This window comes from Lissotriton vulgaris, chromosome 2_1, assembly GCF_964263255.1.
Source record: "Lissotriton vulgaris chromosome 2_1, aLisVul1.2, whole genome shotgun sequence".
Classification (NCBI taxonomy): Eukaryota; Metazoa; Chordata; class Amphibia; order Caudata; family Salamandridae; genus Lissotriton; species Lissotriton vulgaris.
The window spans coordinates 1,297,292,747-1,297,308,999 of record NC_141687.1 but is presented as its reverse complement, the minus strand read 5'-3'; positions in this window follow the sequence as shown (position 1 = coordinate 1,297,308,999).

The following is a 16,253-nucleotide window of genomic DNA, read 5'->3' as shown; positions in this document are numbered from 1 at the left end:
GAATACACTCACCTATGTGATAAAATCTTTCTTTGATAATTTGATTATATGTAAATAATTTGGATTTGGTTTTGGAATTGTTAATTGAAAACTACTTTGACAGAGTTTGTTATCGTTGAATGCAGTAATTATACAAATACTTAATACAACAAATCCCTTGTAGGCCTATTTACCCACTAATATTTGTTTGCCCAAGACGTAAAGGGTGTACTGGGCTTCCCATTTACTTTCAAGAACTCTACTCAAGCAGCAACCACAATTCTCATCAGGGTGAAAGACAAGTAAATCCCAAACTAACCTGGGCTCAACTTTCTGGTAGCTTGGTTCAAAAGCAGCCAGGCGTAATTTAGAGAGAATGTGTAAATAATGTGTGCAGCAAACAAACAGTAATAAAGTGAAAACACAACACAAGAAAAGTCCCACAAGAAATTAGAAAAATAGAGCCAAGTGTTATAAATTAGATGACACCAAAACAACAACAATCCAATTAATAGAACTTGAGATATGCAATGTTAAAGATTTAGATACAAATAGTGCTTAAAAGTACAAAGCCCCAACTAGTCTTAGCTGGTCACACCAAACCTAGATAAAGTCCCATGTTCATGCTGACCATGTGGAGTGTAGAACAGATACAGGGACCAAGTTAGTCCCACTGTATCTTAAATCCTGGTTGTGGACGGTTGAGATGCAATGCGAGATCTGCATCTAAGATGCGTTATGCAGGGTAGTTCCGATGAGCTGCAAGGGCCACAATGCGGGCTTGCCTCGGGGATGCTTTGCACTACATTGGTTCTGAAGAGAGGCTGCAAGGTCTGCATCAAGGATGCCTCAGGCAGGGGTGGTGCTGATGAGCCTGGTCGGCTGTGAGGAGGGCTTGAGTTGTGTCGGTTCCAATGAGGTGCTGCAAAGATCTTTGTTGGCTTTCCAGGTTATTATGAAACCATAGCTGGGCTGGAAGAACACTCTTTTCCCCACTACCAAGGGTCCAAGACTGGAAGGGTACCACTTGGAAGTTTAGCACTCACTGCAGACACAGTCTATTTTCAGGGTTCAAGATGGTTGGAAACTTATCTGTCCCTGAGGCTCTGATTTGGTGGCCAGCTAACTAGCCCTTGGAGTCACTCTGGTGCTTCTAGGTTTAAATTGCAGTTCCAGCCCTGCTCACTCAAGCAGAAGAGTAGCCAGGGATGGCTTTAGCGTTGGTGTCACCCGGTGTGACAATGTTTGTTGGTGCCCCCCAATGACCTCCTTCTCTGTTGATTCCCTCACTACCACCTTTTAACAGTGCCCCTCAAGTCTCCATAACTACTCTCTCTCTCATGCATTTCTTTAGTTTTCTAGCACCATTCATACTAGTGTAAGGTGTCAGAGCACTTTGCATCACATACACATTAAACAGAGACAATGAATCATCAGTGTGTAAATCAGTGCATAGGAAATGTTACATCAGACAAAGGACTACTAGGTGTAGGAGTCACTAGTCATCCCTACTTGTAGAAATTATAGTTTAACAGTGCTTGGTCTGGAGAAGCACAAACTAAGAATTAGTATTTAAAACGTAACTTCATGTTTGGGGGTTGGCTTCACCAATAAGAATTAAGTGAACCCTTTTCGCAACATTAGTATAATTAAAGACTAGGGGAAAATCATAACACTCTAATCTGTACCTTGCAGTTTGCATGAAGCTTTTTGATGACAGTTAATAGCTCACTGTTCTATATTAGAACTTAATCTTATAAATTGCAGGTAACAAAAGGGTTGCTCTGACAGAAGCAGTAACGCACTTACCTATTTACATTATCTGCACTTTATGATCTGCATGATACATGTGCTTTGTAGCAGACATTTTAACCTCCTGCTCCACTTTACGATGAGGCAGAACTTCCATAAGACAAAACTCCATCTCTCTGCAGCAGGTCCATTAATCACCAGACTTATCTTGACATGTTCACGGTTGCCTGAAAATTACAGGAGGCAAGGACAGTGGCAGCAGGTGCTTTTAAAATCCTATTGTACTTAAAAACACAGCGACCCCTCAAAGTCAGCACCCGTTGCGGTGACATGGATTGCATCGCCCTAAAGCCAGCCCTCAGCATAGCAGGGCAGTCCTTCTTGCAGCAGAACAGCAGTCCTTCTTCTGTAGTCTTCAACAGGCCCAGAAATCTACTGACGAGATTGGTCCATATTTGTACCTGGTGCCAACATTGGAGTGGTTGAAGCATCTAGAGTTCACCCCATAGAGGAGTCTGGAATTTTCTTCTGCCCTGCCCTGGCTTCAGCTCATCTGGGGGCACAAAAGACTAGTGTCAAAACCTTTGTGAGTGTACTGAGGCAGAGTCTTTAGGATGTGCAAATGTGGTAGGTGAGAGCTCCACCCTCTATCAAGTCAGAGAAGGCCCATCGTGCCAACACCTATCCCCCTTTTATCTCACAGACTAGGAGTGCTATGCAAAGACCAACTGCCAGCTACCCCTAATCATGTGAGCCAGGATACAGACTACAGCACCAAATGTCTGGGACAAGAAAATGTCAACTTTCTAAAAGTTGTTCAGAGAGAGGTTTGGCCCTGGGACAGTAGCGAGGTAGGGCCCTTTAAACTAAAAAACTAGGGGAGTTACCTGGCTACTGTTTTGTGTTCCTGCTCATTAATTCAATAGATACACAGGACGAATCAGCGATGTATTACACTTAGATCTGGTTATTTATTTAACCTTTTTTTCTGTTTAAATTTCATGACTGTTTCTAGATCTTCGAATGTCTGAACATTACGGACACACTTTACATTTATACATTCAAAAACAAAATCTTTAAACAAACAAATAAACAAAAATTCATGACAGTGAATGTGAAATATTTACAAAAAGTGCAATAATACGCTGTTCTCTTTACAGATTGTTTTTACTGTAAAATTATATGGTTTGCTCTCATATAAACTGTAAAAAGGAGGGGCCAATCTATTCCTTTGAGGGGTACTTCTCAAAAAAATGCTTAAGTGTTTAAAGTTCCAGTGGGACTCATGGAACTCTCATCAGGGCTTCTCACTTTCTAATCTGACTTCATTCTCTCTTTTTGGTTGTATGGAAGTCTTTTCTACGTTCTGTGGAGGCTAAGTGATAGGCGGTGTTTTTTTAATCATGGGCGGCATTTGTTGTATTCACAGCACTGCTCGAGTTTGTTTTTGATGGACAGTGTTTTTCTATTTATACGGTGAAATCTCGGGTGACTTGCCGGGATGATTTCTGCCTCTTCTGCTTCAGGCTGCGTCTCCGTGTTCTTCACCGAGCCTCTCCGTGTTCTGCACCGAGTGAAGAACACGGAGTTGCAGCTTGAAGCAGAAGAGGCAGAAATCATCCCGACAAGTCACCCGAGATTTCACCGTATAAATAGAAAAACGCTGTCCATCAGCAAACAGGAAAGAAAAGAACTCGAGCAGTGCTGCAAATACAACAAACGCCGCGCATGATTAAAAGACACCGCCTACGACTCAGCCTCAACAGAACATAGAAAAGACTTCCATACAACCAAAAAGAGAGAATGTAAAACCTGAACACTGCAGATTTCCTACACATTGAAGTCAGATTAGAAAGTGAGAAGCCCTGATGAGAGTTCCATGAGTCCCACTGAAACTTGAAACGCATCGGCATTTGTTTAAGAAGTACCCCTCAGAGGAATAGATTGGCCCCTTCTTTTTACAGTTTAAATTAGAGCAAACCGTATCTTTTTAATGTAAAAACAATGTGTAAAGAGAACAGTGTATTATTACAATTTTTGTAAATATTTCACATTCACGGTCATGAATTTTTGTTTATTTGTTTGTTTAAAGATTCTGTTTTTGAATGTACAAATGTAAAGTGTTTCCGTCATGTTCAGACGTTCGAAGATCTAGTAACAGTCTTGAAATTTAAAAAGAAAAAAAGGTTAAATAAATAGCCAGATCTAAGCGCAATACAGCGCTAGTTCGTCCTGTATATCTGTTGAATTAATGAGCAGGAACACGAAACAGTAGCCAGGAAACACCCCCAGTTTTTTTTTAACTTTCTAAAAGTGGCAGTTTTAGAATTGCACCTTAAAATCAAACTTTACCTTTAAAGAAGGTTTTAAATTTAAAACCTTCAGAGAACAAACTCAACATTCCTACCTGCTCCCAATTGTTGGTTATCACTCATTTAATGTATTAAAGTAACCCAATGTTATATTGCGGGAAAGGTAGATATTACAATAGTGAAAATAAAATTGGAGAGTATTTCACTAATAGAACATGTAAAACTTAAAAGTACAAGTCCAACTTTTTAAGTCCAACTCACCCGGCTCTATGGGCTGTTTAGAGTCTTCACCAGGGTTAACATATATGTATTAAAAAAAAAAGGTTTAGGTCTGTCAAAATGTTTATTTTTCCAGGTCGAAAATGGCAGGGCAAACTGCAAACGCAGGCTGCAATGGCAGGCCGGAGGTATGTATAAATGGCTACATAATTGGGTGACGCAATCCGTGCTGCAAGCCTACTAGTAGCATTTAATTTGTAGGCCATAGGTACATGCAGCACCACTTTGCTAGGGACTAACAAGTAAATAAAGGGGCCAATTGGGTGAAAGTCAATTTTACCATGTCTTAGAGAGAGAGGACAAACACTTTAGCACTGGTTAGCAGTGGTAAAGTGCACAGAGTCCTAAGGCCAGAAAAACTAAGGGCCAAATGTTTGGAAATGCAATTTTGTATTTCCTAAATTTCGACTCAATAGAAATGACTATTTAGGAAATGGTATGTATGAAACTACCAATTTCCTACTAGCGAGTCTTACAGAGTTCCAATTTAGAAATCGCTATTTAGGAAATGCTAAACCAAGGGTACCAATCATCACATGGGGCCTCCTGTAATACACACCAAAGCTAGTGGGGCACAAGTAGAGCACACATATGCCCAAGAGGCATGTTTGGACCCTATTGCACTTTAAAAAAATCATCTTGGGGTGTTTTTTTTATTTGCAAATGGTTACCATTGACTTTTGGTCGATGGTAGCTGCATTTCCTAAAGGCTCATTTTGCATTTAGGAAATGCTTTTGCATTTCCTAATGGGCCAAAATTGTGATTTGGCCCGTTAAGAAATGCAAAAGGCCTTTGTACATCTGGCCCTTAGTCAGAAAAATCAGGAGAGTTGAAGACAAAAAGGTGAGGAAAACCATGCCAAGAATGTCAGATCCAACAGGGAGGTATGTGTAAACTTCCCTTCTTTCATCCCTTGGTTAGACTACAAAAAAATGGCAATAGTATACGTCAATTGAGTCCTTAAATAAATGATCCACCTACTTTAGTCTGCCCTTATTCTTCCTTCTGAGAAAGGCTCAATCCAGTGTTAACAGGTGTAAGAAATTGGGTTACAACCTATCTTAAATAATAAACACAGTTCTTGTCAGGGTGAAGTTCTAAAAGGCACTACATTCACTTGAACTCAAGGTCCTGGTAGCTAGGGCTTAACTTAGAGGTAATGTGTAAAATATTTATGCAGTGCCTAAGCAGCAACAAAGTCAAAGCACAACACAAAAAAGAATTCCCCCCAAATTCATAAAGACAATGTAAACAATGGTGGTTTCCCTGGCCAGCATTCCAGGACACAGTTTTGCTTCGTGAATAGGGTGGGATGACATCCCACAGTCACCACTGCTGCAGGTGAGGCCAGAGGGCTCACACGTGCTACATAAGTACCACATGGATCCCACAGCGTGGGAGGCAACAACGGCGGTTTCTATGGCCCGCATTCCCGGGCACAGTTTTGCTTCATGACTGTGGTGGGACTACGTCCCCTTGTCACCACTGCTTCAGGCAGGGCAGAGGGCTCACACGCGCTTCATAAGCGCCACACAGATCCCACAGCGTGGAAGGCAATGATGGCGGTTTCCCTGGCCTGCATTCCACACACAGTTTTGGTTCGTGAATGGGGTGGGATTATGTCCCCCAGACACCACTGGTGAAGGCGGGCCAGAGGCCTCACATGCACTACGCCTGTCTTTCCCCAGAAGAGGCCGAGTCAGGCCTACCTTCTTTCATCTGCAGCTCTTTGGAACAGCTGCCCTGGGCTGTCCATCCCTCATGGTTGCCGTTTCCTGTGAGCCTAGCCTCCCTTTTTATCCAATTCCTATTCACTTGTGTCCTTTAATGATTTGGGAAGAATACTGGGAAAACATGAGACTCCGTTTTGGCATGTGCAGTTAATGTTTTCTCCAAAGAGACAGAATTGGCCGAAAGACGATGCTCTGAGGACTTTGGAGTTGCCCCTGGTTGCCCTTTAGTATCCCTGGCAGGACCATGTGTAGGCCTTACCACCACAGTCACCCCCAGCACTGTGCCGCTGCCACACTGCGGCTGCAGGTCCAGTCATTGCCCAGCCCATTACTGCATCCCTTTATAATTCTAATCTAAGCATCACAGTGACAGTGAACCCTGTGCTAAAAGAAAGTGCAGTTGAAGCAAGGAAACCACCAAGCAAACATAGGCAAAGTATTGCATATGAAGAGTCTGTAGAATCCCTCCCATTGCAGCCTGGGCTGAACCCAATTAAGCCCATTGCTGAAGATGGTGTACCCTTACCTACTGACTGGGATGGCATTTTGGGCAGATTCACGTCATCAGTGCAGTCATGTATTTCCCCCTGAGGGACAAGATTTGTTCCCTGGAATGTACCATTTGCCAGTTTATTAAATCTATAAATGTTTTTTCCCTGGTCAGCAGGACCTTGTACAAGTGCAGCTAACTAATTCTGATTGTAGTAACAACCCTCCAGTAATTTCCTCAAGACCATCAGATAGTGAAGGACCATTGCTGACAGTACTAGCTTCAGGCAATTTGCATCCTCCACAAATGGAAATAGGAATGGCAGGAGGGACCAAGGGCGTGTGAATAGGGTGCGCCGACAGGGAAACAACACCCAGGTACAACCTTTCCTCTCCCAGCAAAAGGTCCAACTGATCCTCCCCCATGACTGATGCCCTTATGTAGCTACTTTAACTGGAATTCCCTGCCCCAGAGCATTAGTGAAGAATCTTATGTGCACCTCAAAATAAGGTGTGTCACTGGCTGACCCGTCACAGTGACTTTAAAATCTCCAGATATGATGACATGCTACTAGAAAGGGGTTTGGATGAGTTGGCCTGTTGGGCAAAAATATTAGAAGGGACTGTGTGGTTATTAATTGTAGGAGCCCTGGCCTGGCCTAGTAGCTGGTAAAGAGTAGCGATAGGGCCTGTATAATAAGAGTTAATATTAACCGTGTTTCCCTGGAATACTTCTAAAAGCATTTGCAACCCAGGTAAAGGGTGGGTCTCGGGTCCTTGCTCACTAGGGCTGGTGATGGGGATGGTTTTTTAGTCTCGACCTCTAATTGATTTCTTACCTTATCAAACATGATAGACTGATGCCCAATATTGTCTACCAGCAACAGCAATCCTCCTGCCACTGGGCTAGTAGAGGTGTGGGGTGATGTTAGTCCCAAACTACCCTTCATCAAGTTGGGGCAATTCTCCATTAACTCCCTGTTTTTTTGATACTACTACTCCTGCTGTAAACTCCCTTCCCCCGTTATGTTGGGCAGACCCCTGTATCTCCCTTAGTCTTAGAGTCACACGACTCGGTGATGTTACCTTTTACCTGTCCTCCCATACCAGGATTGTTTTTTGGAATGTAGCTGGCTTAATGTCTAAGCTTTTGTGCCTCAACTGGGGCTTCAATAGACATGGTCACAGGCCTGCAACAATGTGCTGGGTTTGTCAATTTCTCCTTGGCTAGCACCACCTCAAGGCAGGGTAGACCCTCAAGGGGATAACAATTTGGATCAAAACCACTCTATGTTGTACAACAAAGGAGATTGATATGGGAAGCTCAGATGATTTTAACTGCAGATGTGAGCCACTGTCCCTCCTTTATGAGGACTCCATTGGTAATGAAGACCAAGCCTGGGTTGTCGCTGGTCTCACACTCCCTCCTGTTAAGAGGTGGCCTGCTGTTGTGTTGCAGCTAAATGTGTTTACTCTCAGTAATGGCCTCCGGTCGTGTAAAGGGAGAACTGAATCTGACAGGGAGGGAAGCCACATGTACCATGATCCGCAGTGTTCCAGTCTTATTGATTATATCCTGCTGGATATCAGACTATAGCCAATCTTGGTAGACTTGGCTGCAATTTCCAGGCAAGACAGCAATCATAATGCTCTGGGATTAACATTGGGAGCCCTGGGCTACACCCTCCAGAACACTTTATATGAGCCCCTGGACAGGAGGTTGGTCCCAACTAACAATCGGCGCAGGCTCAAGTGGAGTACTCTGATAAAATCAGAAGTAGACCTGCGGAAAGTGTTTGAGGTGTGTCTACTGGTCTGATTGCTGTAGTTCCGGAGGATGTGTCCCTTTACCAAATAGACTCTATGATGAGACTGAGTGCAAAACATAACTATTTGTTTGCCTCCCTAAAGGATTTATTGCTAGTAGAATCTAAGCATATTCCAAAAGAGTAAGAAAGAGACCCACTGGTACACCAATTCTTGTCTAGCAGCCAGCCGTGCCCTTTCTAGATCCATTAAAGTTTGGTCTAGAGATGTCATTCAGGATTTCTGGTCTCTCTACAAAGATTTAATTATTAGTGCTGAAAGACTCTGGCAAAGCTCAAAATGGGACTCATTGTTGAGTGCCATCAAAGGCAAGGATTGCAGTTCTTTTTGGCTCATCATTGACAATGGTGATTCTGAAATCCACGTTCTAATGGTCAGTAATATTCTGCTACTGCCTGGGTTGAGCATTTCTCCCAGTTATGTTTGGGAGATGTTGTTTAGCAATTGCCCCAGGCTGTACCTATCAGCCAGCTATCCCAAGTGGAGAGTAATAAATCCACCAGTGACGTTGCAGTGAGGAACCAAATCCGAATTAGGCCTGGTAAAACACATAATTACGGTTAGAAATTAGCGTTATGTACCTATTGGACTAATGTAGGCGTTCTAGTATTAATAAGCTCACATATGTAATATCATTGAGATTAACGTACACATCATTTAGCTTTTTGTCTTCTCACTAGCAATATAGTTTGATCTGACGGGCGCCATCTAGGGGACTAGTCCGTTTGCAGCATTAGTGGAAACCTACCATTACACTTAGTAAGAGCCGTTCTCCTGAGAAATAGTCTGACAAATGTAACAAGCGGCTGCTCCTGCACGCCAGACCTGTCAAGGTTGTAGGTGGGGGTAGGCTGGATAAGCACATTCCAGGAGGCGCTTGGTGGACTCTCCTAGAACTGGCAGAAGGGAGTCACCCTCCTCGACCTTGCTATAACAAGCTGAGCTAAAACTAAGGATGCTTTATGTGCCATATGTGGTCTTTCCTTTGCACCAACCTGTACAAGCTTGTATTTTTCCTTCTTAGGTAACGGTTTCTAAATGTAACAGTATATATGTGATCTGTTGATAATGTGCCAGCAGTCTTCTCGGCGGACCTCGAGGGGTTAGGTCGCGAGAAGCTGCTCTGGTGGAGTTTGTTTGTATAATAAACGATTGGACCTTCTGCACTGCCAACTGACTGATTATTGGTAAATGATATCAGGGCTATTTGTAAGTATAAAAATTCCACAAGTTGACCATGCACACCAAAATCAATGTAATGAACACAATATTAGTGCTTAGTAGACATTTGTCTTGTGACAAAGATGGAATCCAATAGTTCTCCCAAGAAAGTTCCAAGTCAATTTTCTTCTTTATTCTTTCTTTTATTATTCAAAATTTGCAGATAAAAACAATAGCCAACGCGTTTCGTCCGAAACCGGACTTCTTCAGGGCTTAACACAATGTATCTTTATACAACGCGTCCCATCCGTCTTGATAGTTGTATATCCAATGGGGTTTTTAATTATATTGTTGGCGGGTTATGCAAATTTCATACCGTCCGTTCGTTATATTTCAATCAGGAGGAAGAAGAATAGAGTATATGCCATGTATCCGGCGTCGCCGTCTCGTACGTGTGCGGTCGTCTGGTCTGCTGGTATATATGTACGCGTTGGCTATTGTTTTTATCTGCAAATTTTGATGTATAAAACAAATGCCTTTTTGTTTTATGTTGGGACCTAGGGGATTGTATCCCAGACCATTTGCACCCACATTACAAAAACAGTAGGAACTTGACCCTCTGTGCGGCCTTAGCAGCCTCATTCCCCTTTTCTGCTTGAATACTATTTGTAAGTATAGCTCTATTGGGTTGTGATACATTTTCGGTACTTCAGTTGGTGACTCCGCCGGGACTCCACGTTGGGGTTGTCCCTCTTTAATCAGAAAGGAACAGGAAATTGGGAAGGGTGATCTTGATCGGGGGGGAAGGATCGACCGAAAAGTTTGGGGGTTGCTCCGCTCTCCCGATCGAGAGAGCTCCAGCTGCTAGTGACCTCACGCCGGGAACAGACCACGTTGGTCTACAGGAGTTAGCAGTGGAGAACGTGCAATCAAACCTGAGTGCACCATGTGAGTGACTTGTTTTGTTTTGTGTTGGATATCCTTTGGATTTGAATTTGGAATTTGGTGGTTTTAGGCCACGGAGAACTCAAAAGGGGGTCTGACGGGGCAGTATTGAGACTGTACGGGCAGACGCTCCTGTCTTGGAATATTTTGGAGAGAAATAGAGATTGGAACCAGATGCCTTGGTGTAACTTGTGAAGTGTACACCCGGCCGGACTGCTCTCGGAAAGGCTGACAGCTGAGATTGGGTAGCCCTCGGACAGATCTGGAGCGGCGCTTGGAAAAGCGGGCTCAGCCAGAATAGTCCGGGAGGTAAACCATGAAGGTTGCCGGATGGTCTGTAGGTCGGTCTGTGGTTTGAAGAAACCTGTGTGGCTATCTCTAGACAGTCTAAGGACAAGACTGTTTGATTCTGTCGTTTTGGAAATATTGGAAAGAGTTCTCCATAGGTGGTAGTCGACGGGCTCCACCTTCTGTCTGATATAAGTTTGTTTGTCTTTTATGTCGATGTAAAGGTTGTAGTCGGTCTATCTGTGTGTAATTGAATTTGATTGAAAACATGGCCATGTGTGTGAGAGCGTTGTAAACTAACCTTTTCCTTTTCAGCTAGAAGTACTTAAATTCTAAAGGAGGGGCAATGCCGTGTTTTAGTAAGTTATGCTTCGGCTGTTTTTGCCGGAGAGGTACAAGACTGGACGAAAGCCAAACAGCCCCTCCAGAGGGAAGTCCCATTCATGATATGTATTGTGAACATGGGATTGGCCCACTCCTATTTAATACTTTATGGAATAAGTACACCAAAGATAATGTGGAACTACAGTGGCCGCTGACAGGATCTTTTGATGATAAAAAGATCCAGTATTTGCAAGACCGTCTGTTTGCTAAACGCAGCAGACAGTCCATGTTCGATACTCTCAATAAATGGCAGAAGGAGGCAAAGCGGAGACGTATCAGGGCAGAGAAATTGATAAAGATAAAGCAAGGACAAACTTTGACTCAGAAAGCCATTGCTCATGATAAAAATCAGAACGAGCAAAATATTGAATATTTAGATAGGCAGTTCAGGTTACAGGTAGACAAGAGTTACGTGACTCGAAATGAGGCGGAAGATGAGATAGAGGATTTATTGAATGTTCGGCCTCCGCCACCATGTGCGCCTCAGCGCATATACCCCGCTGTGCCTCTTCATCCGGCTACTGCCTCTTTAGCCTCCGCCCCGGAGGCAGCCGTGTCTCTCACCCCCCTAGTGCCACCACTACCTCATTGAGAGACACGGCTACTCTTATCCCTGACACATTGCAACCCCTGGGAACTTCCCGTATTGTTCTGGCAACCCCGAGTCCCATATGGGCATCTCAATCAGCTAGTGCGACCCCTGAGGAGAGGGAGCTTACTCCATTGGGGGATCCAGGTGGAATGAACGCTAGGCGACTGTTTACGAGAGCCTCTTTGGGCTATAGTGAGAAGGAGGCTATAGCAGAACAGACAGTCAAATGGATGCGGAAGGATGTATATACAGTGGCCGATTTGTGGAGTACCATAAGGGACCTCGAACAGGTAATGCAGCAACATGCTTTGCATCAAACTTCTCGGTACCTTATTGACGCATGGGAACAATGCTTTCAGGACGGATTAGCCCCTCAAATATTGTATGACATCCTGGACCGAGCGCATAAGTTCGATCTGAGTCGGGTGGAAGTGCACAAAAACGTAGAAACCTTGGTGAAATACCGGGGCAGAATGTTTGTGAAATGTCCCAACTGGGATTTTCAACATCCAATGAGGGAAGTGCATCCTATTTTCCATCCTGAAGTGCCTGAAGCACGTGATAATAACAATCAAGTTACAAGAGCTTGAGTAGATGCACGGTTTCAGGAACAATGGGTATATACACCATGAAAACAAAGCGAGGTCCTTGCTTTAAAATCACAACTGCCTGACCCCCGTAAGATCCCCACCGCTTACTATAAAGAACTAACTGAAGCTGCAGCATCGGCTGTAATGACCTTAGCAGATGTCGAACTGTTTTTCGGATTGCTGGCCCCCGTAGACATATGGGGAAAGGTTCATGACACTGATCACGCAGCGGAACTAGGGGGGACTTAGAATCAGTTGAAAGACTGGGACCGAGACCGGAAACCTGGGGACAAGCCCAGAGACGAAATTACTGCCCTCCCCGCAAAAATAATTGCCTACATGCGCACCCTGATTCCCCCACGTAAAGTTGATTGGGATAAATTGAATGCTTGTAAACAGAAGAAAGACGAAAGTGTTTCTGATTTCTTCACTCGGTTTGAGGGTACTTTCATCGACTTTAGCGGGCCGGACCTAGCCACGGAGGGCGGGGTCCAGTTGTTTGTAAACCGTTTTGTGACTAACTTGATATCTGAAATCTCTGCTCAGCTGCAAGCCGCCAAGAGTACTTGGACTACCTCTACTCCTTCCGTGATATTAAGTATGGCCCAATACTATGAGCATAGGGAAAATGAGAGCAAGGATAAAGTGGAGAAAAAGCCGAAGGATCTTAAGACCTGAGTATTGCTGCAGCAAGTCATTCGAGGACAAGGAGGAGGGAGAGGAGTCCGAGGGCCAGTTTCTCGATGGGTGGGGACAGGAAGAAGTGCTGGCACGGCCCCGCCGTTAGGGATAAATCAGTGTGCTTATTGTAAACAGGAAGGACATTGGAGAGCTCAGTGTCCGTTACTGCTTGCCCAGAACGGAGTTGTCCGGGGACAGGGACGTGGGCGAGGCGGCCAAGACCGGAGCGATATGCGTAGGGAAGAAGTTGCTCAAGGCAAGCCTGAACGAAACCACTTCAATAACCCTCAAGGTAGGCAATACCATAATGAAAATTACGCATTTGGAGAACAGGATGGGTATGATCATCCATAGGACAGCCAGGGACAGAGTAGGTGCCAAGTGTCGATCCCAGTCAATCAACGAGGACCTTATGTGAAAGGGGAATTGATGGGGACTTCTGAAAATTTTCTGATTGACACAGTAGCAATGAATAGTTCTGTTGCTCGATCATTGGTCCCAGGGGCGGCTCTGTCAGGGCAAAATAATGTATCAGTGAGATTTTCAGGAGTTCTGGTGTTAAGCCCCATCTCTAAACCCCTCCCATTCACTATTGGTCCTGCAACTATTGATTCCCCATTTCTGTTGACCTCACATTGTGGTGAGAACTTGTTAGATTTATATATGTTGAAGAAGTTGAATGCGAAAATCTATTGTTCCCCCGATGGTGTTTACTTAACGATACAGCCCCACACTGATAATATGACAGTGCTTTGCCAAAAATGAACCTCTTCCCCCTGAGTTTGATGCCATCCCTACTACATTATGGGCAACTGGGGACGCGGATGTCGGTAAATTAGACATCCCTCCCGTCCATATCACGTTGAAACCTGGTATGAAATTACCAAGTATACCCCAGTACAAAATTACGCCGGCTGGCGAACGAGCATTACTCTCGATTATTCAGGACTTAATTGATAAAGGGGTGGTTGAGGAAACAGCTGCTAATATTTGTAACAGTCCTATTCTCCCGATTTTGAAGAAATGCTCTGATTCTGGATCCCCTGGGAATATTGATGCATATCGTTTTGTGAGAGACCTGAGGGAGGTTAATAGGATTGTAGTACCACAGTACCCTGTAGTAACTGATATCACAACTATACTGACTATGATCCAACCAACTGCCCAATATTTCTCAGCCATTGATCTGAAGAAATGCTTTCTTCAGCATCCCAATTCATCCAGACAGCCGACAGATCTTCGGTTTCTCGTTATCTGGCCGAAGATTTAGATTTTGTCGTGCACCTCAAGGCTATACTGAAAGTCTGAGCATCTATAGTCAGGCCCTTAAGGCCCTGTTGGACGATCTAGTGTTACCCTCAGGCAATGTGCTCTTGCAATATGTGGATGACCTGATGAGAGTCCGACACTGAGGAGGGTTGTAAGGATGCCACTGTTAAATTATTGCACCATCTGGCGGCAAAAGGCAATAAGGTGTCCTTGTCTAAGTTTCAATACTGTCGACAGGAGGTGACCTACTTAGGTCATCTACTGTCGAAGGAGGGTAGGCGTTTGACTCCTGAACTAATTACTACTATTTCTAACATGTCTGTCCCTTGCACCCAACGTGAAGTTCGTGATTTTCTTGGCATCACTTCCTACTGTCGCCAATGGATACCTAATTTTTCTCTCCTTGCTAAACCTTTGTTACATTTAACCACTAAAGATGTGCATGAACCTCTTCCTTGGACTGATGAATGTCAGCATTCTTTTGATTCTTTGAAATCTGTTCTTTGTTCTGCACCCGTCTTGGGTACTCCTGATTACCGTAAACCCTTTGTACTGTACGTGCATGAGGTCGACGGTTGCTCGCTTTCAGTGTTAACGCAGGGATTTGGTGGTAAGCAAAGGCCCTGCGCTTACTTTTCGGCCACATTGGCTAATGTTGCCAGAGCGCTTCCTAGCTGTCTGAGGGCCACTGCAGCTGTTGCGGTGGCCATCCGACAGTCGGGGGGGCTCGTTCTAAATTCTAGCCTAACAGTGATGGTGCCACACGCTGTGGATGTATTGCTAAATAAAACCAAAACACAGCATCTTACAAGCGCTCGCCTCACTGGTTATGAATTGACAATATTTGCTCTACATATTACGATTATGCGATGTGCCACGTTAAACCCTGCCACGTTGTTACCTCTCCCTTCAAGTGAAACTACAAATGATGTACATGATTGCATATTCCGAACTGGGGAAGAAACGAAGGGGAGGATTGACCTCACTGACATTCCTCTATCTGACCCCAAGGGGAATTATATGTGGACGGGTCTTGTTTCAAGTTAGCAGATGGTACAACAACAGCTGCATATGCAATCACCACACTGAAAACGGTAGTTGAGAGTTCCCTATCGATCAGCCCAAGCTGCTGAACTGGTGGCATTATTACGAGCCTGTGAATTGAGTGAGGGACTCGAGGTTAACATTTATACAGACAGCCAATACGCCTTCGGCGTGGCCCATAGCTTTGGGCGGCTGTGGAGGGAGCGGGGTTTCCTCACCTCTCACGGTCAGGTAATACAGAATGGCCCCTTGGTTTTACGATTACTTGCTGCCCTAACCTTACCCAAGAAACTAGCCATAATCAAATGCAGTGCCCATAAGGCGGTGGTAAATGAAGTCGGGGAGGGAAATGCCTTTGCTGACCAGGTTGCTAAACAGACTGCTCAGTCCACATTATCGACCATGTTTGTAACCTCTTCTGCAAGATGGGTGGAAGAATCTGATCTGTTCAATAATACCATAGAGAGTGTGAAAGAAATACAGAAGGAAGCCACTCCAGTTGAATTGGCGCGATGGGAGCAGGATGTGGGACGGTTGGATGAAAATAACTGTTGGGTTGATTTGACGGAAAAACAAAGATGGCTGTTACCCAATGCTTTGGTTCAAGCCGTCGAAACTATGGCCCACGGTCCAGCTCATATTGGAGCTAAAGGTATTTGTGCTTTGTTGGACCCAGTATGGAATAATCCCAACATTCGAAGGACGGCTGTCCATTTGGTCCAATATTGTTAGGTCTGTTTACAACACAATCCGGGACAGGGAGAAAGTGTTTTGAGTGGGAATTTTGCACCTCCTGTTTTACCGTTTGAAGTACTCCAGATGGATTACATCCATATGGAGCGCGCCAACAACTCAAAATATGTTCTGGTAGTGGTTTGTGCCTTTAGTAAATGGGTTAAGGCCTACCCAACTAAGGAGAACACTGCT